This window comes from Ictidomys tridecemlineatus, chromosome 12 (assembly GCF_052094955.1).
Source record: "Ictidomys tridecemlineatus isolate mIctTri1 chromosome 12, mIctTri1.hap1, whole genome shotgun sequence".
Taxonomy (NCBI): domain Eukaryota; kingdom Metazoa; phylum Chordata; class Mammalia; order Rodentia; family Sciuridae; genus Ictidomys; species Ictidomys tridecemlineatus.
In genome coordinates, this window is record NC_135488.1 from 87,211,265 (window position 1) to 87,230,890 (window position 19,626).

General features: G+C 46.2%; 1 protein-coding gene across 3 annotated transcripts in view; it reads left to right on the forward strand.

The window, feature by feature from the left end:
- Thada (THADA armadillo repeat containing) overlaps positions 1 to 19,626 on the forward strand; it is a 314,607-nt gene that overhangs the window by 279,513 nt on the left and 15,468 nt on the right. The window contains exons 37-38 of one of the 3 annotated variants that reach the window (XR_013429011.1): positions 14,370 to 14,779; positions 14,904 to 16,207. The exons of the other annotated variants lie outside the window; for them this stretch is intronic. The gene's annotated coding sequence lies outside the window, so the exon portion shown is untranslated. Of the gene's footprint in view, positions 1 to 14,369; positions 14,780 to 14,903; positions 16,208 to 19,626 lie in introns of those variants that run through there. 3 annotated transcript variants of the gene reach the window in all.

Here is a 19,626-nt window from a genome sequence, read left to right on the forward strand (position 1 = left end):
CTGTAGAAGAGCCAGCATTGACTCCACTTGTTTACACTGCACCACCTAGCACATATTTTTGGACACAGTGGCTCTAGGTATAGATTTGTAGTATGAATTGGTTAATGATTCTAGAAGACTTAAAAAAAATAACTCAGTGCTCAAATGGCCTCCTGGAGATGGACGTGTTGGGTGCGTTGTTGTTCTTTTTTCCTGCTGGTTCTCCTGGTGTAGTGTACACACTTCACCGTACCTGGGCCACCTGGAAGTGTGAAACTAACAGCCTGCAAACAACTCTGTCACATCTGAAGCTCCCTCAGCCTTGGTAGTCATGTTAAGGAAGACCCACAGTAGGCCCTCCCAGCCCACCTCTTCCCTCCATGTCAGTCACAGAGGCTACAAAAAGGGGACAGAAGAAATGGCCTTTCTAGGACTTAAGAATAGGGGAATGGGGCTGGGGTTGTGGTTCAGTGGTAGAGCACTTGCCTAGCATGCATGAGAAACTGGGTTCGATCCCTGGCACCATATAAAAATAAATAGAGGAGGCTATCTTCTCCACCCAAACAGTTCACCTCTTTTATGTGCCATATTGGGTTTAATGTCAGAGTATGTTTGAAAAGGCTTTCATGTGGGGAACAAACAATCTGGACAATACTTTATTAGGAGACATTTCTGTGTGGTCATAGGGGTCTCTGGAAGCTGGAGAGGCTGTGGGTGATGGGGCAGGGAGGGGCCGGCCTCCTGAACCCCTCCCTCCCCAGCACTGGCTCTCCCTTTCCTCCCCTCTCAGCCTTAGGTAGGGTTTGCCACCCGATCCAGATGGCCTCCTCCATGTCTCCCTTTCCATTTGTGAAATTTGGGGGGGAAGGTTTCTGTGGAACAATGTCTGATATAGGTTAAAAAAAAAAAAAGAAGCCATTTAAAAAGGAATTTTAAAGGGCTGCAGACTTCATACCCAGTGTCAGTGTTTAGGTTCAAGAAGGTTGACTTCACAATGGAAACTTTCTTATGAAAAAAAATATAAAAGACTTGGAGAAAGATGGAGAGGAAAGGAGGAGAAAGAGACACAAACACAGATATAACAACATGGGGCTTTTTTCTTTGGAGTACAGGCTTCAAGTCATTTTGATCCCATCTTCCTGCAGATCCTTAGTCATGCTCAGCTTCTGCTCATCCTCCTACCCCATAGGAATGTTTGGTGGTGATGTACATCCCCCCTCCTCCATGACACCTCTGCCCTCCAGGATCTCCCCTTTCTCTGAACCACCATAACGCTGGACATCATGTCATCCCATATAGCCCTTGCTTTCCTAATCACTTGTCATTTTTCTCTTTCATTTCATTTTCTACCTCCAACTAGCTCACGAGCTTATAGAGACTGTCTTCTATTAGGTACACAGCAGGTACACAATTTGTGTTGATGACTTAATCTTTCACCCTAGCCAGTTGCTTGTCCCCAAGGAGACTCACCATGCCCTTTGTAACAAGAAAGCTCTGGAATAAGCAGACAGACGCTCCCCGCTAGAACTAGTTCAGGGGGCACCACTGGCATGAATTCGTGCACACTGCCGTGGCAGGCTTTCTAAATCACTGTCTGGGTTTTGTCAGTTCAGGAGTTTGCAGCTCTAGAGTTTGGCCCCTCCTTATTTTACCTCTCAGGTTTATATCTCAGACTGCAAAGCCAGGGAGCCAGCCTGGGGCACTGGGTTCCTGGACTTGGGTTAACTAGGAGACATCCAAGGAGCCTCCAGGCTTGGCATGATGATTCATAGAGGCTCAGGAACAATGATGAAACCTAGCAGAGAGGTGGAGAGTGAGTGAACACAACAGAGAGGACAGTATGAGACTCTGAGGTAGGAGAACAGGGCAGAAGGCAGGTGGTGTCAAAGGCTGCGTCCAGTCACAAGTAGGCCAGAGCAAGGTAAAGTGGAATGAAAACCAACGCTTGTTCAGTTCCCCCCAGGTGCATTTCTCCCATCTACACTCCTCCACTATGTGCATGCTGCATGGGCGCACACACACACATACACACTCACACACACATGCAACATTGTTGCCCACACATCTGTGATCCAGTGTGAGATGATGAGCACTTCTCACATGCTCCAACTGTTGAGCAATCAGGGAGAGAGGCCTAGGAAAAGAGATAGGGAGTGCTGGGTCACTGTGACATTTCACATGGCCCCACCATGAGACAACTCAATCAGCAAAGCCTCCAGACTGTGAGGAATTGTACTGAGTCACAGATGGTTCCACCCTGGAACCTCTAAGGCTGCCCACCAGATCCGACCTGCAGGAGGCCCCATGTTTTGCTCTGTTCCTGCCAGTTCACAGCGTCAGGCCCCAGAGGGCTCTCCAGGCATCTCCACTTCTCTCTTCCCTCTGCTTTGCCATCACTTTCTTCCTAATCTACTCACATACTCTCAAGAGTGGCTCTCTGTTCTGTAGTGCCAGATCTCAGCACCAGACTCGGTTCTATGTACGTATCAGGTACCTTTCTCTAAAGAGGGGCCCAGAAAAGTTAACCATTCCACTAGAATGTGTCCTGTCTCCCCATCGGATCTAACTTCCTCTTTCTTCCAATAATTTAAACTTATTTACCTCCATAAATTTTTTGTGCCTATTTTTAAATTCTAAATTGTTTCCTGACTTCTTTCACTCCCACCTAGATGACCCACGATCCCCTCGCCCCACAAAGCAAGAAGTGATCAGGGGCTGGGCCTGTAGCTCAGTGGTAGAGTACAGTGATCTGATGAGCATATTCATTCCCTATTCAGTCACCAAGAACTTACACAGCACCTGTGTACAGGCGTCCAGGCTACCATGTATCCTCTGGATTTTTGTAGAAACCTCCAGCCTGCTCCACTATTCTTGGAGCTAATGACTTGAGGGCTGTCCTGGAGGATAAATCAGATGGAGCTGGAGCTGTTCCCCTGCTCACAGCACTCTCTTGGCTTCCCATCTGACTGAGGGAAGCCCAACTCTCAGAATAGCACCCAGCCCTCACCCCATCTAGACCCTGCCTCGCTCTTTCCCTGCTCTTGCTCAGGGTACCGCAGAAGGCTGTAGGTTCTCCAGTGCACCAAGCTCATTCCAACCTCAGGGCCTCTGCCATAGCTGTTTCCTCTGCTTAGAATATTCTTCCTAGTGTCGCATTGCAGATTCCTTCATACCATTCCTATCTGACTTCAGGATCATCTCCACAGAGCACCCGCATTGACCACCCAGACCACAGTAACTACCCCAATCACCCTGCTGATTTAATTCTTTGCATAGTTTTTACTTATTGATTTGTTATTTGACTTCTGCCGCAAGGATAAAGATTCCAAGAAAGTAGGATTTTTGTCCATTTTGTTCACTGCTCTATTCTCAGATCCTGGCATATAATAGCTAGCTCAGTTTAAAAAAAATAAAATCACTTGTTGGGTGGTTAGTTGAATGAAGAATGGAAGAATGTATCAATCAAGGTAGTTGAACACAATAAGGAGATTGGTGTTTTTAAAACTGACTTGTGGGACAATGGGGATGGAGCTGTTAGGAGTCTGAGTTGTTATGAAATTGCCCTGTGGTGGTAGATCCTGGTTCTAGCAGGTTAGTACCAGTTACCTTAGGCCCTACCTCTTCCCTGGAACAGTAATTAAGCGAGGACCTGACTGAGTGTATGCGAAGACTGGGCAAGTGGCAGATCCTAAAGTAAATCCTTCTCTCCCTCGTCATGACATACTGTCTCACACAGGATGGAATTTCTTGAGCAAGAGTTTCATACAGGAGGGTCCGTGCACCTGGCACAGGGCTGCGCTGGGAATCCCCCAGCAGGGGAAAGGGGCCAATGCAGATGAGTCAATCTGGAAGACTTGGGGAAATGGCAGCAGTTCTGAAAATAGTGGCCCCTTCCTCTGGGGGCTCCTGCCTGAAGTCTCTTAACCTCTCTGAGCAGGCCAGTGGCAACGCAGGGGTCAGACGCATCCTCTCCATACCCTGGATGCTCCTGCCTTACTAGACCTCCTGTAATCCCACAGCACTCTATGAGACATTCTAAGCTTTTCTGTATTTTATGATGGGGTCGAAGTAATGGGCCCTAAGTCCTGTGGAAGTTAGTGTCAGCGCCAGAGTTGGAGCTCAGGTCCCTGTGGTGACAGACACCTTGCTCTTCCAGCCCCTCTTGTAAGACAGAGAAGTGCAATCTAACCTCTAGAAGCCAGTGGTGCCTGGAGGTATGTTTTCTTCCTTTCTCCTTCCTTCTTTCCTTTCTTTCACACTGGGAGTTGAATCCAGGGGCACTTAACCACTGAGCCACATCTCCATCCCCTTTTATTTTTTATTTTGAGACAGAGTCTCACCAAGTTGTTTGGAGCTTCACTAAGTTGCTGAGGCTGGCCTTGAGCCTGCAATCCCCTGCTTCAGCCTCCCAAATCACTGGGATTACAGGTGTGTGCCACTGCACCTGACTACCCTGGAGGTTTTCTAATGCCACTGTTGGGTTTGAAGGAAGATTCTTGAGTCTGACCCAGGAAAATGGAGTGGGGACCCAGCTGAAACAACTGGGAACAGAGTTGTCAGGAGGCATCATAGCAAGAGCGAGCACATCTCTTACACAAATCTGCTGTGTTCCTGTCTAGATCCTTTCCTGGAGTTAGGGAACCATATAAGCCTCTAAGCATCAGAGTCTCTGATCTATGGCATGGTGCCTGGAGCCTGATAAAGGTCAAGGATCCCCTGTGTCACATCATTAGTAGAGAATGAGGTCTAAAGCACAGATCCCAAGAGCCCCAGTGCAGCACTTTTGTTCTACTGCCCCAACCCTTGATTCACATCGAAGGAGCGACACACGGAGACTAGTCCAGGCTCTTGGGAGGAATGAACTCAGGTGCGAGGAGGGCAGACAAGATATTGCCTCCAAGAGGGCTTGGAGCAACTCCAGCAGCATCGCATGGGAGGACAGAGTGTGCTGTGAAGCCAGCATCTCCAGCAGTAAAACCACAGGAGCCACATCCTGAGGCCAACCCTGAGACTCGCTTGGCTTGGTGTGTCCTGGGCCTCTGTCTGTATTCCTCTCTACTATCTGGAAGGTTCCAGTGGAGGAAGCACAGGAAGTTAGAAATTGTAATTAGAACTGCCAGTGAGCCTCTGGCTCTGCCCCGTGAGAGGGCACTGTGGTTGTGCAGGGGCGAGTGACCTGATTCCTCGCTCGCTCATTCCTTCAGCAGAGATGTTTGGTTGAGGTAGGCAGTATTCCCTGCCCTCTGCCCACCACCACCAGCTGCCATGGGCTGTCTCAGTGGAGTGCCAGTGGCCACACACCACAGTGCCTTTCCCATCTGTCACTGTTCCTACGGAGCCAGGGCCCCTCACCTTCACCTAGATCTCAGCAAGTGCGTCATTGGCAGCTGGTTCCCATGACGTGCAAAAGCAGATGCAGACTAATGCTCACATCTGAAATCTGGGAGCAGATTGCGAGCGCCAGTGAGCACCCTGGCTGGGCCTTGTTGCTGGGGTGATAGGATTGTTTCCATGGCCTCCCAGTGACTTAAGCTCCAGAGAGACGACAACAGGCTCCTTTCGAGGAAATGCAGGTCATTTCTGCATCATTTTGCCTCTACTTTTGCTGTGCCTGAAAGCCAAGCTCCTTGGCCCCAAGGTGACTGACCTCTATGGGCGGCGATAAGCCCACACACAGCCTGGGGCTGAGGCCATCTGGTGCTGCAGGGTTTTGTCTTCCCTGTTGGTCACTCCACTCTCCTGCTCGAGGCCTCCATGCTCCTCTGCTGTGCTTTCCCTCTGCTCAGCCAGGCCCTGCCAGAAGCAGGGCTCTCTTTTCACCATGGCAGCATTTTTCCTCTTTGAACATTGCCAGTTTAGGGAGTTAGGTGACCACTCCATCAAGAGTAACCAGAGAGGCCCCCATTCTCGTGCACCCTTGATTTGGTTAAGATGATAAAGAAGCCTGCTGGCTAGCAGCCCTCTGCTACCCAGGCCCAACTCCAAGCCTGAGCCCTAAGGGAGCACCCTTCCTGAACATTCCAGCCACAGTCAACTGGTCCTTTTCCTGCCAGAGTTCATTCACTTCCGGACTTCTTCCTCCAATTCCAACAGACACATGATTTTCAGACTCAGACTGTCACAACATAACTCCTGAAAGTGCTGACTATATACACACTAACTGCTGGGGAAGAAGAGATGAGTAAGATAGCGACTCTGGCCTTAAGCGGCTGGGAGATTGCCTTCTGAGGTGTTACACCACCTAAAATCAACAGGTTTTCCTTTACTTGCACCAAATTGTTTTTTTATTTATCAACTCACATGGCTAGTGAGTTGATAAAAGGAAATAGTCATTAATAGATAATAAGAATAAGTTGATAAAGGAAATAGTCATTAATAGATAATAAGAATTTTGTTCTAAAAGTTCTAACTTGATAAGTTTGTTTTGTAATCCCTGTTCCATTTCTTAGGACCACACACATGACCTAAAATGCAAAAGCTTCACTCACAAGCCTTGTAGTTCCATTACCCATACCAGAATTTACTAGAAAGAGAACCCTAATGGGAGGGAGGGGCACCTAGTGGAATCTAAAGAATGGAAGATTGGCAGTCACTGGAGGGACCAAGAATGGGGAAGTGGGGAATGGAGTCCAAGGTCATCTTCTTTGTAAGCTTTGCCCATCCCTCTGGATCTCTTCCCAGGACTTGTCTTCCCTGCTGGTCATTTCTCCTAAGTATTTCCGGATTCTCAAGGCCTAGCACCAGGCCGTCCTTCTCCACCAAGCCTTTCAGGCCCAGGCTTTCCTTTTCCCTTGTCAGACCCTCCATATGCAGCTCGTAGGTTGTTTCTTGAGCAGGCGTCTCATCCTCCCACCCATACTGCAGGTTTTTTAGGGTCAGGCCCCCAGCACCACCAAGTTGGTGTGTAAATTCTGGAGGGACTCGCATCAGGCTGGCATATATCTTCTGTAGCTCAGTGGTTTGATTTGAAGTTGAACATGAACCTTGGGTTTGGGGGTAGGCAGCTCCCCTTGGGTTGGGGTTCCCTGCCCAGCCTCCCAGCAAGCCCCAGGGCCTCATGATGCAGCAATAAGCCTTTAGATCAGAACAGGTTGACAGGGCTTCCCAGGTCCAGACCAGAAAGTGAATCTCCCCTGTTCTTGGAAAAGCCAGCTATAGAACATAGGGGTTCTGCTTCAGAGTCGCAGGGATGTTAATTTTTTTTTCAAAAGTTTAAAGAAAGAAAGAAATCAAATTCTCACCCTTATATCCCTTAATCTCTTCCAAATGACAGAACCTTTGAGGAAAACTCCCAATAACTTACCGTCAAGAAAATTAGATTCTTCTGTGGCATTGGGTCGAGGCAGGGAATGCCATTTGGGAAAATACATGGAACCTGACATAGAAGATTCCGTTGGTGTGTGGAAAAAGATTGAAGTTGCTTTCAGGTTTCGAGTTACACTGTGGGAAGCAGAATTGAGTGTACCTCAGTCCACAGCCTGCATGGGCTTCTCTCAGTTCCTCCTGCCGGGACCATCTTGTTACAGATGGTCACACTGGCCAGGAGGCTTCCCTCAGAAACAGCTCCCTGGGCAGGCGATAAGGGTGGAGCAGAGCTGCCTGGCTGGGCTGCCATGGGCTAAAGGAAAGGCCCTGCTCCAGCCTGGCCCTGGAGCCTCCCTGCCAAAGCGGGTGCTCTTCAGGTTTTCAACTTGGTTACTTTAATTTTATTATTTCTCTAACCTTTCTCTCCAGCAGAGTGGTGATGGTGAGTCTTGTTTTTCTTCACACTCTATTTTTATGCCTTGAAAATGTGGTTATAAAATCCACACTCAAAAAATGTTAGCTCTGCACCCACAGGACCCAGGAGGCCATCACATGCTGTGTCAGGCAGCATCCAGCAGCCTTGCCCTGCCCCACCCCCCTCCCTGGAGGGACAGGAGTGTGAGCAGGCTTCTGGCCAAGTATTTTAGATTGGACTCTTGAGAATCTGGCAGGAATATTTTTCTGGTGCCTTCCCAAGCACACAGTGAGGGCTCAGGATTCCTAGAAGCAGAATTCCCAATTTAAGATAAAATGTTCCTTCAGCCCTGCACATACCATTACCCCAGCCCCCACCTTCCCTCAGCACCTGTGCAGGTGTATACAGCACCGTGAACATTGTGCCTGCAGGGCTGGTTCCTTGTCTGATTCACTGCCACCACTGCGGGTGGTGGGTGGTCGTTGTCATGTTCACTTTACTGTGGCACTTGGAATGGGCCTAAGAAATCTAATCTGGGGCCTCTTGCCTCCTGCCGCCTTCCTTCCCAGCCCCTCCAGCCCCTGCTGGGGCCTCTGGCCTTCTCTTTGCCCCAGGCTCCTCCCTTCCCTCTTTGCCTCCCAACCCAGAATAGATCTAGGAATCTCCTGCCCTCTCCACCTTGGCTACAAACAGCACTGGGTCTCTTTGAACAGACTTGTCCATAAATCTTAAGATTGTTTTTCATCTTTGAAAAAGCTGCATCTATCAGCAAGTCATTATTCACATGTGAGGGGTAGGGAAAAGTTCACCAAATTTCAGACTTCAAGGTCTCTTCACTCCATTTCACAACATCCACTCCCCAGAAACCACAGGAATTTTTTTAAAAATTAGTCCCCAGTAGGCAAGGTGCCATGACATAGCCTACTGGATTCAGGGCCAGGCACCTGAGGAGGGGGGACATAAACAAGGGTGGATTTGCCTGTCACGGGCAGGCTGGCTCTTATCCATGAGGGAAAATAATTTCAGAGTCTCAGAGAACTAAAAGCCACTGTTCTTATTTTAGAGTAGTGGATTTGGTGGGTAGGGAGATTTGGGAAGACCAGAGTGATATTTACAATGAAAGCCTTAACTGAGCTGTTACTATAAGAATATAGTATATTGTAGCTAATGGGCCAGATATCTACCTCAATTCTATGTTACACCAGCTAAAGGAGAGATGAAGGGAGAGTGAATTTGGAGCAGGTGGGAAGAGAAAGAAGGAATTGGGGGGAGATAAACAGACTCAGTCAAGGACTCCACCCTTTTTCCCCACCCCCATCTCTCATCCTCTGCATGTTGGCTTTTTGACCTCATGCCTGTCCTCATGGTTACAAGGTGGCTGTTGAACCTCAGATATCATGCCAACATTTTAGTTATTAGGAAGGGGCAAGGACATATTTTTTCTAATCACTAGGTTCATTTTATCTAGGAATAAAAAATGCCCCCCCAAGCCCTCAGCATGTATCACTGCTACCTTTGTGACCATGTCAGGGAATGTGGCCACCTGAACTACAACAGATAATGAGATGAGGCCAGACACATCGCCTGGAGCTGGGTGCATCAGCTCCTAGAACAAAACTGGGAAAGAAGGTGTGGCTGTTGGGTGGGCTCCTAGGGGACCTGTAAGTAGTCCAGGGTGAAAACTAGAAAATGGGGGTGAGGGGAACAAAAACTAAAACGCTAGACAGGTGAGAGCCAGATAGATGGTCAGAGGCCAAGGCTGTCCCACCAACAGCTTCCCTCTCTGTTGGGCCTTCAGAGGTTCTTGGCAGGGAGGGGACCTATATAGGACCTATGAGCGCCCCCTATAGCAAGAATTTTCACAATTGAGAATGTACACAGATCACCTGAGAACCTTGTCAAAATGAGATTCTGACTCCTTGGGCCTAATAGGGCATGAGATTCTGCATTTCTTACAAACTTCCAGGAAATGCTGATGCAGCTGGTCAAGGGACCCTGCTGGAAGTGGTAAGATCCTAAAGGATGCTCCTGGGAAACAACTGTTCAAATATGCTTGTTTAGCTTTGTTTTTTTTTCCTCAAGTTTCATGTGATCATAATAGATGTTTGTTTGCTAGTACTGGGATTGAACCCAGGAGGGACAAAAACTAAAAAGCCACCGTGCCTGGCTTTATTTAGCATTTTCAAATAATCACTAATATACCTGAAATTAGGAATTCATACTTTTTTAGGAAAGTAAAAGAAAAGAAGACAATAACTTTTAGATTGAGTTTTAAAATTTAAAAAAAATCTGATGTCTCTTCTGGGAATCCAGATGTCTTCATGTAACAGAAAAGTCAAACCGTGATTTAGATACAGTAGAAGAGCCAGGCTGGCTGGTAGCTCTCAGTCATGAGGGCCCAGGCTGCTTCTGTCTTTGTGCCTCACTGTCCTGGTATGTGGTTTCATCTTCAAGGTGGCCTCTTGGTCCCAAGTGACCAACAGAAGCATTAGCTGTGCCATCTTATTGACGATAAGAAGGAAGGAGAACAGCAAAGAGCTTTAACCCTCTCAAAGTTCCATGAAACTATATTTAGCTCTCACTTAATAACACGGTCATACTGAGCTGCAGGATGTACAAAGAAATGTGGTCTTTTGGGCTGGGCACATTACCTACAGTGCTCTTGCTAAGGACTGAAGGGACACATCCAGCTGTACGTCACTTTGATACAAGAGATACACCTTACGTAATATGCAGTCATCGGGAATAAAGAGATACCTAAAACCATTCCAGGCAAATGAAAACGAAAAGAAGGAAGAAATGGTATTGCATATGGCAGGAAGTAAGGGGATGATTAAAGTATGATTTCACAAATCACAGTTTCTTGCCATACCAAAAGAACTCTCCATAGATTCCTAATGCTTAGAGAGGGAGAGAGTGGCCTGGCTCAGTGGTAGACAGTTTTGCCTAGCATATGTGAGGCCCTTGATTCAATTCTCCAGCACCAGCCCCACATAAAAGGGAGAAAAAAGCATGCACAACCCTCACAGGGAATACACTTGCTAGACAAGATCCATCAGCCATGTAGTGAGTTTCAGAATCATTAAGGTCTAACTGCTCCATTAGGCTGGAAGCAGGACTCTGTGAAAAGTGAAGTCTAAAAATTTAAGGTGTCCCTTCCTACTAGCAGTTCTTTAGAGAAGCTGGCTTGACTACCATAGTGGACATATGATGACCCATGAGGTCTTGGTGTTTTAGTAATTTTTCAAGGTGGTAATTTTTAATGATTGTCAGTACCTCACATGTAAGGGTGTCAATAAGATTTAATGTCACATTCCTAAAAGGAGTACACATTTATTCCAGGTCCTCCCATGAGTTCTCAAGATTATGTACCTCTCATTCTGGGAAGCAGTGGGAAGGACACTCCAAAACCAAAATATATAGCAACTCATATGTGTGAAATCATTCCAGTGCTACATAATAATAGGTGGCACTAGGGACATCAGTTAATCAAAAATGTAAGACAAAAAGTATAAAGATGGGTAGGAAGGGAAGCATTGAATAGTGATGAGGAATGATCCATAAAGAAGCTGTAAGAGTCCCAATCCTATAACAGGCCAAATAACTTCAAAATTTACCCCAAAACATTAGAAGAAATATTGGGAAAAATTATTAAATCATAGTAATAATAAGATAATTTAACTTGCCCTTTGCAGAATTTAAAGGATCAAGTAGACCAACCATAAATAAAGTCACAAAGGATTTGAATATCCTATTTAAAAGCTTGGAGAAGTGTAAACCTTTTACTCTATAAGCAAAATAGAATTATTCATTCCAAATAGGCACATGACATTTACAAAAATTGATCATATTCTAGATCACCAAGAAAATTTTAATGCCATAAAATAGAAATATTTCTAGGCTACCTTTTGAGCAAACTGCAAGCACACTAGAAATTTAAAGTAAAAATAAGGACTAGGGGTGTGTCTCAGTGGTAGAGCATTTGCCTTACATGGGCAATGCCCTAGGTTCCATCCCCAGCACCACAAAAAATAAATAAATAAAAATATCACTTAGCTATGTAAGCACAATTTTCTAAATATATTATGCCAGTGACAAAGCAAAAATTAAAGACTCCTTTGAAGCCCAAACGTTGAAAACACTATCAATATTTAAGTAACAAATTGGACACTATGGTGCATGCCTGTAATGACGCTTAGGAGACTGAAACAGGAGGATTGTGAGTTCAAAGCCAGATTAAGCAACTTAGTGAGGCCCTTTCTCTGAATAAAAATATTAAAAAGGGTTGGGGATATGACTCAGTGGTTAAGCACCCCTGGATTCAGTCACTGGTACAAAAAATAGACACGCACACATGTATGTATATTTAAGTAGATGAACTAGGTGCAGTGGAATACATCTGTAATTCAGCTACTGAGGACCCTGAGGCAGGAAGATGGCTTGAGCCTAGGAGTTTGAGCCTGGGCAACAGCCAGACACCCATCTCAAAAAAATAAAATAAAAATATTTAATAAATGCTGTCCTCAAAAGAAATATTTGGACATATTAGACAATTAAATTGTTAACCACAATATACAAATAAGTCTTTAGAAATTAATATGATGATAATAGGAAAAGAGGCAAAATATAAAAAATCAAGTCCTTTATACAGGGATAATAGACTTGAACGGTACACATATAAAAAGTGTTCATCTTTACTACTAATAAAGAAATGCCAAGAAGAATAGCAGTGCCCTGCCATTTCCTCATATCCTACTGACTCAGAATTGAAAGATTGCACTCTGGCGGATTGTGACAGCTGTGGAGGAGCAGGCGTGATCAGACCCAGGTGGAACTTTAAATTGGTCTTTTGTTAGAGAGCGTTTAATGTTATATATGGAAATTGTAAAGGTATACACCAACTAAGCCAGTAATTCCACTTCTAGGAATTTCACCTATAAAAATATTTGTGCACATGGGCAAAGATGTATGTATAAAGTTATTCATTTCAATATTGTTTAGAACAGAAAGAGAAGGAACAACCTAGATGTCCATCAAATGATTAGATTAAGAAATGTTCGTTCCTCCACACACCAGGCACCAGTTAAAAATCTATATGAACAAATGTGCAAAGGTATTCATGATATATCATTGCCTAAAAAAAAGTAGAACAGAATATTTGGAATGATTCTACTTTAGCCATAATGAAAGTTATATATAAATAGTACTTTTTGTGCGTCTAGAAAGCTTTATTATGCACTCTACTTTCTGCTGCCTACAGGGTCCTGGCAGAGCAAAAGTACATGAGCTGGCTGGGCATGCAGTCAGAGCCAGTAGTGGGGACTGGCTGGGAACAGATGATCACATGCAGTCTCAGATGTGGCCAGTTGTTGCAGTGTGTAACCTTGCCAGGTTTCCCCAGCCAGCATCCACTGACCAGAACTCCACTGACTGGGAGCAGCAGCCTCAAGTCAGCTTCTTTTGGCCCCTTAGCAAGTAGTGGTGACCCCTGTCGACCTCCCTGTGGGTCCTGCTTAGCCAGTGCTGGGGGAACCCATGGCTGCAAGCTAAGGGCAGCTTCATACCCTCTACCGTGGCTGGTGAAGTGACTCAGTCCTGTCCTTCAGAAAGTTGTAGCGGTTAAGATTGATTTTAAGTCTTTTTTAAACACCCTAGGACTTAGGGACGGTGTTTCGTTTTGGCATTGCAGGTTTCTTCATGCTCCCACAAGCTCACTTCCTACCACAAAACTTCCAGAATTTTCCAAGGGTCCCACACAGGCCCAACTTGAACCTTGGTGGTTACTGTTTTTAGTCTCTGTAACCCTTGGCAGGGAGAGGGGGCTGGAATAGTCTAGGCTGAGAGAATAGCTGACTTGGGGGAAATCATGAGGATTGCTGTCCCCTGGTTGCTGCTTTCCATCCCACTTAGCAAATTCTCTGTGCTCCTTCACTTATTTCTAAAAGTCACCTTAACTTGATTCCCCTACCCCCCAGAGCCCCCATATGAGTTTGGCCTGGTCACTGGGGCTGTAGTCCAAAGAATGGTCTGATCTCCTATGTAAGGTTGCCAGACTGAACAAATGAAAATTCACAAGGCACCTAGTTACATTTGAATCTCAGATAAACAATGAATAAATTTTTGAATAATTTATTAGTATAAGCATGCCCCAGGTAGTATTTGGGAATACTTATGCTAAAAGTTATTAGCTGTTCATCTGAAATTCAAAGGGAACTCAGCATCTTGTATTTGACCTAGCAGCCCTTCTCCAGTGAGCTGTCCTGACTCTCCTGTTCCCTGGGAGCATCTGAAGGTTGAGGATAAAGATCAGGAGAGTTGTAAGCAGTAGTTTTCCACTAATAAGCACTGTCCAGGGTACGACTGGGGCACGCAGTCCTGGGATCTCCCAGCCCCCCACTCCTGCCCTTTGCCCCCCTCACTTGTCTTCTTGGTTCTGAGCTTGGGCCTCGCTCCTGCCTCTGGAGTTCTCGGTTACTCTGTGGCTTTCCCCCACCCTCACTTCTCCTCCTTTTTCCTCATTTTGCTCTCACTGGTCCAGAACATGTAATTAAAGTTTACATATTTGAATGTTGGTTATAATTACTAAATAAGGTTTTGTGTTCCTTGCTACAATTTAAATAGCAGGGGAATTTAACTTTTTGTGTGTTTTGCTTTTTTTTGAAACTTTTAGCCATGTGACTCATTGACCTTCACCTTGAGTGGGAAGAAAAATCTCCCATATCTGAAACAAACTCATGCTCATCTTTCTGGAATAGACACCGATGGAGAAAGTGGGGAGTAGGGTAGATTGAGGTGGGGGCCAGAAGGGGATCCCACTAAATTGACCCAATCAAAGAAGAAGACTCAGAAGTCTCCTGCATTGTCCGATGCCTAGCCTGTTAGGATTAGACCAGGCCGACTCGGGGCCGTCCACCTCTCTCCACATCATGATCGGTCACCTGACTCACCAGCCAGAAGCAGCTCTAATAGAGGGAAGCATGGTTTGGGCCCAAGGACTAGGGCTCCCGTGGCCTTCTACTTTCAGTCTCTGCCCTTCACAGTGACAGCTGACACTTCATTCTGGCTCCCTCCCCCAAACAGGTAGGGTTTGGACAATTCTATGCTCTTCCTCTACATTAGAACCTCTGGTTTCTAATGGCTGCCTTGAGGAATTCTGATGTCTCTCTGTCTTCTCTGCCTTTGTTTCTCTGTCTCCCACCAATAGAGGGACCTTTACCCATAGCCAGGGAGGTGTTTTCTATCATGGAGAAGAGGATACTGATCTGGCAACCAGGAGTCACCTCCATCCTGAACCAGTTGGTTTCACTCTCTTAGTCTCAGTCTTGTCATCTATAAAATGGGGGTAATGAATTGTCTCACAGAATATCTATAATAAGAAACAAAAACAAATGTCAAAAAATAGAGTGTTAGCTGGATGGCACATGTGCCTAATTCCAGCCACTCAGGAGATTGAGGGAGGAAGATGGCAAGTTTAAGGCCAGCCTGGACAACTTAACAAGACCCTGTCTCAAAATAACATGGAAGAATCAAAAGGGCTAGGGATGTAGCTCAGTGATAGAGCACTTGCCTAGTATGTAGGAGGTCCTGGATTCAATCCCAAGTACTGCCCCCAAAAAAGTTTGACCTAATGGTTTGTGACTGAGGGGAAGTATCTTAACCTGTAAAGGAGGTGGCCACATGAATTTGAGGGCTATGCTTGCCAAATGGCTGTAGTTACCCAAAGAATTTGGATCTGCTCTGTCACCTCTGAGGGGAGTGAAACAGCATGCCACACCCACTAGAGCCCTCGCCTTTGGCCCAGTGAGGTCCTGCCAGCCAGTTAGTGCAGAGGTTTAGCCCCAGTTGGAAACTGGTAATGAGGGGGGCTAAGAACCTGAGCTTCTCGGAGCATGTGGAAAACTGAGTATGAGAGGCCACAGCATTCCAGCTCCGATACTTGGACTGAGATTGTGTGTTCCCTTGGTTACAGCCATTTAGGGTTCCAGAAGGCACAGAGATCAGCCAGACTGTTCTCTCAGTGGTGGCTGGGGGGCCCAAGCCCCTTGTCACCTTGCAGTTCTTTTCAATCCTTCACCCTCACAGCAACACCACAGCAGTGAGAACAATGGGAATCGGCCACACCCATGGAAGTTCATGTGGAGGGAAGAAGGCAGGAAGGATCAAAGCCTCCTGTAACCCAAGAATTCCTCAGCAGCTCTAGTCCCCTAATAATTATGGTTTGGAGATTTGCCAGAAAGCAAAACCACTTAGCATGCCATATTTAACAATGAACAGTTTTCTGTGTTCATAATAGTCCCTGCGGAGAGCAAATAGGCACCTTGAACAAAAGATAGGATATTTATATGTGTATATAAAATAACCTGCACCTACCTTAAACCTAAACATGCTTTCAGGGAGGAATGCATTGCTTCCCTGTGTGCAGTGCCTGTTTTGTGAGTGCGTTGGAGAAAAGCTACATATAATGTTTCCCTCTCCCCACCTCCCTGAGCTTTTCTTTTTTTTTTTTTTCCCTCTCCTTTTGCTTAACCCTAAATCACCCATACTTATTTAATGGCCAAATCCCTCACTCCCCTTTGTTAATTTTGAGGTTTGGGACTTTACGTTTTATTTTAAATATCTGGCCTAAAAACCATCATCCCAAAGAAAGCTACTGGAAAATGATACCAGTGGGATGGAAAGCAAGAGTTTTGGGAGGATGGAGACACAGGTCCAGGCCCTGAGGACCATGTGTGCTAGAGGCCCAAGCCCCTGCATCTGGTTGGAGGAACCCAGGATCCAAGTTCACCGTGTTTGTGTTTATTCAGTTCATTTGTCTAATAAACGCTTGCCATGGTGGGACACTGGAGAAGAATGGCCACCTAGAGGAAAGTTCATTAGAATCAAGCCTTAAAGAATGGGCAGAATTTTAAGGCCAATCATGGGAAAAACGAGAGCATTGCAGAAAATTTGAGGCCTTTTCAGGAAAGGAGTAAATTAGAATGGCACAAGTATTGGGTGTGTGAGTAGAAAAGAGTGAGACGAAGCTGGGTGGGAAATGGAGGGCCTGGGATTTTAAACTGTAGTTGAATTAATGTTAATGCATAGCTCTGATCGTATTTCTTATTTGTTAAAATCTTTATGGGTTCTCTAATGCAAATGATATCCAGATTCTTTGGCCTGGCATTTCAGGTTTTAGTGAACATCTGTGGTTTCTGCTGCTGAGCTTCCATTCACCCTCCCTTGGATAGCTGGACCCAGCTTCCCCCTGGAGAAGGCAGCCTCTCCCCACCTTTCAGTCCGTGTGTTTTGGGTGGGCTATCCCCAAGCAGGATTTTCCTAGATACAAATGGAGGAAGTCCACCCCAACCTACTTCAGCACAAAGGGGCATGTAACCGAGAATCCTGGGCTAGGGCTGGCTTCAGACATGGCATGATTCAAGGGTCAGATAGTATCCCAAAGACCTGGCTTCTTGCCGTTTCTCTCTGCTGCTCCTAGATTGGCTCTGTTTTCAGATAAGCTCACATTTCCCATCAAGTTCAAGATAGGTGCGGCAGCCCTGGCCTTTACATCTTCATTTATTCAAGTCTTGTGTGGGTAAAGGCCATTGCATGTTATTGGCTATAGCTGGGTTTCATGCCCATTCCTTGAACTAATCTCAGAGGCTCAAACCTGGGGCGGTGCCCATGCCTGGGGTGGGAGTAGAGTTAGTCCACCCAAAACACATGGACTGAAAGGTGGGGAGAGGTTGCCTTCTCCAGGGGGAAACTGGGTCCGGCTATCCAAAGGAGGGGGAATGGAAGCTCAGCAGCAGAAATAACAGATGTCCGCTAAAACCTGAAATGCCAGGCCAAAGAATCTGGATATCATTTGCATTAGAGAACCCATAAAGATTTTTTAACAAATAAGAAACATGATCAGAGCTATGCATTAACATTAATTCAACTGCAGTTTAATAGCTGCCATGTGCTTGGCATATGGTAGGCCTTAATTAATATATAGAATGAGTGAATGAAAAGAGACATACGTGGACGGTTTGGAGGGTGGGGAACCTTCTTGGTAGGCCATGGGAATGGTGTTGAAGGGAAGCTAGCAAAAGAAGTAATGAAGATCCATCAGGAAAGCCAAGAGGTCCATTTCTTGGAAGCCCACAAAGGGAAAGACTCTCAAGGGAGGAGGTGGGCCAGTTGTTCCAAGTACTGTCAAAAACCAGGACACGGAGGATGAGGACCAAGAAGAGTTCCCCAGAGAGAGTTGAGACGAGGTTGAGTAGAGCAGGTTAGAGGTCAGCTTCCTGGAGTTTAAAAGCAGGCAGTGCCCAAATAAAAGACCAGCGTGTTAGCTGAGCTGTCTTCTCAGCCTCCCTCCTCAGCACCGTGTAAAAAGTTGCTCCTGTGCCTCCGCACACCCCTCAGGCAGCACCTCGGCCTCCCCTGGCCTTTGTCCAGCCACAGTTCCCTTTTCTCAAGTATCTTCAGGCTCCACGCACCACCCCACCCCAACTGCCCTAAAACAGCGCCTCCTAGATGCTGCCCCGCCTTTCAGTGAATGTTTCAAAGGAATCATTGGAGACATGTTGAAGTCAGGGAGGACGGAGGCTTGAGCTCCTGTCAGGTGTCCTCTGTAGAAGACAGGCTTGCCAGTCACAATGAACGCTAAGGACAAGCGGCCAGAGCAGGGAGAATCAGTTCCAGAGTCCAGTGAGGAGCCACTGAAAAACACAAGAAGAGTCTGATAGAATTGCCAGGGGGTAGCAAGAATCCCTCCGAGATTAAACTGTGAATAGAACAGTAGAATGGAATGGGGACAGGTGGTGACAGAGCACTGCTGAGCCTGCTAGCAGATCAGGCCGACCAGGGCTTTGGGGGCTAAGAAAAGTATCATAGCCCTGGGAGCCCTGGATGTGTAGAGAGAGACAAGGTCCAGAGAGAGGAGCGAGGTCCAGGATGTGCTCAGGGTCATGTGGAGGGGCATTTGGTGGAAGGGGCAGAAGGTTAGTGATGTTAGGGATGTGAGAGGGGCCCTGTGCAGCGGGAGCCATGGTGAGTAAACTATTCCAGATCTTAGCCTGTGTCTCTGTTGTGCCTCATTTATAAAATGAGGCTCATAAAACCTACTTTAAAAGGTCATTGTAATTAATACACTTGAAGCACTTACGATCGTACCTCACACATAAGTGCTTGATAAATAGTGGTGATGCTGAAGATGTTCACGTCAAAGCAATGACAAAACAGAATTTGGGAACTGGAGTTAAGATGATTGTAAGTAATAACAAGTTCTCAGACCTCAGAATGGTTATTGGGAGTGCAGCGAAATTGGAGATGGGAGAGTGTTGGAGTTGAGGAGGCTGAAGAAGAGTGAAACCAGATAATGGCAGGGACATCTTTGTGAAGTTGACGTCACTGACGGGGGCGTGGGGGGGGGTGACTGAGTCACTGAGAAGGCCCCACCTGTAGCTCAGCTTAAACAAGAATGAGAAATTAAGATGGACTTCAAAGGACGAGAATGTCAAGTTAAGGGGAGAGGCTGTCTGCCACAGGAGTGTGCTGGACTGTGCCTGGCAGAGACTGAGGACAACAAGCGACAGCCTCGACTGGAAAGTCAAGAGCATGGTGGCTTCTACCAGGAAGAAGAAACACTTGAAGTTTGCAAAAGAAGAATATGCTCACAAAAGAACAAATTTTGATTGAAAAGAACTATTTCACATAATAGGTTTTTGGGGTTTTTTGGTGCTAGGGATAAACCCAGGACCTCACACATGCTAAGCCTGTGCTCTGTCACTGAGCCACACTCCCAACCCCTTCATAATCCTGGCCATACTAGCTTTTAAGAAAAACTCTCCTCTGAGCCTGAGGACAAGTCTGAATGAGGCCTAAGGTAGGGGGAAATTATAGGAGGGTTTAGGGTCGGCTGCTGAGAAAGCTGATGGAAGGAGTCCCTTTCACCTCTC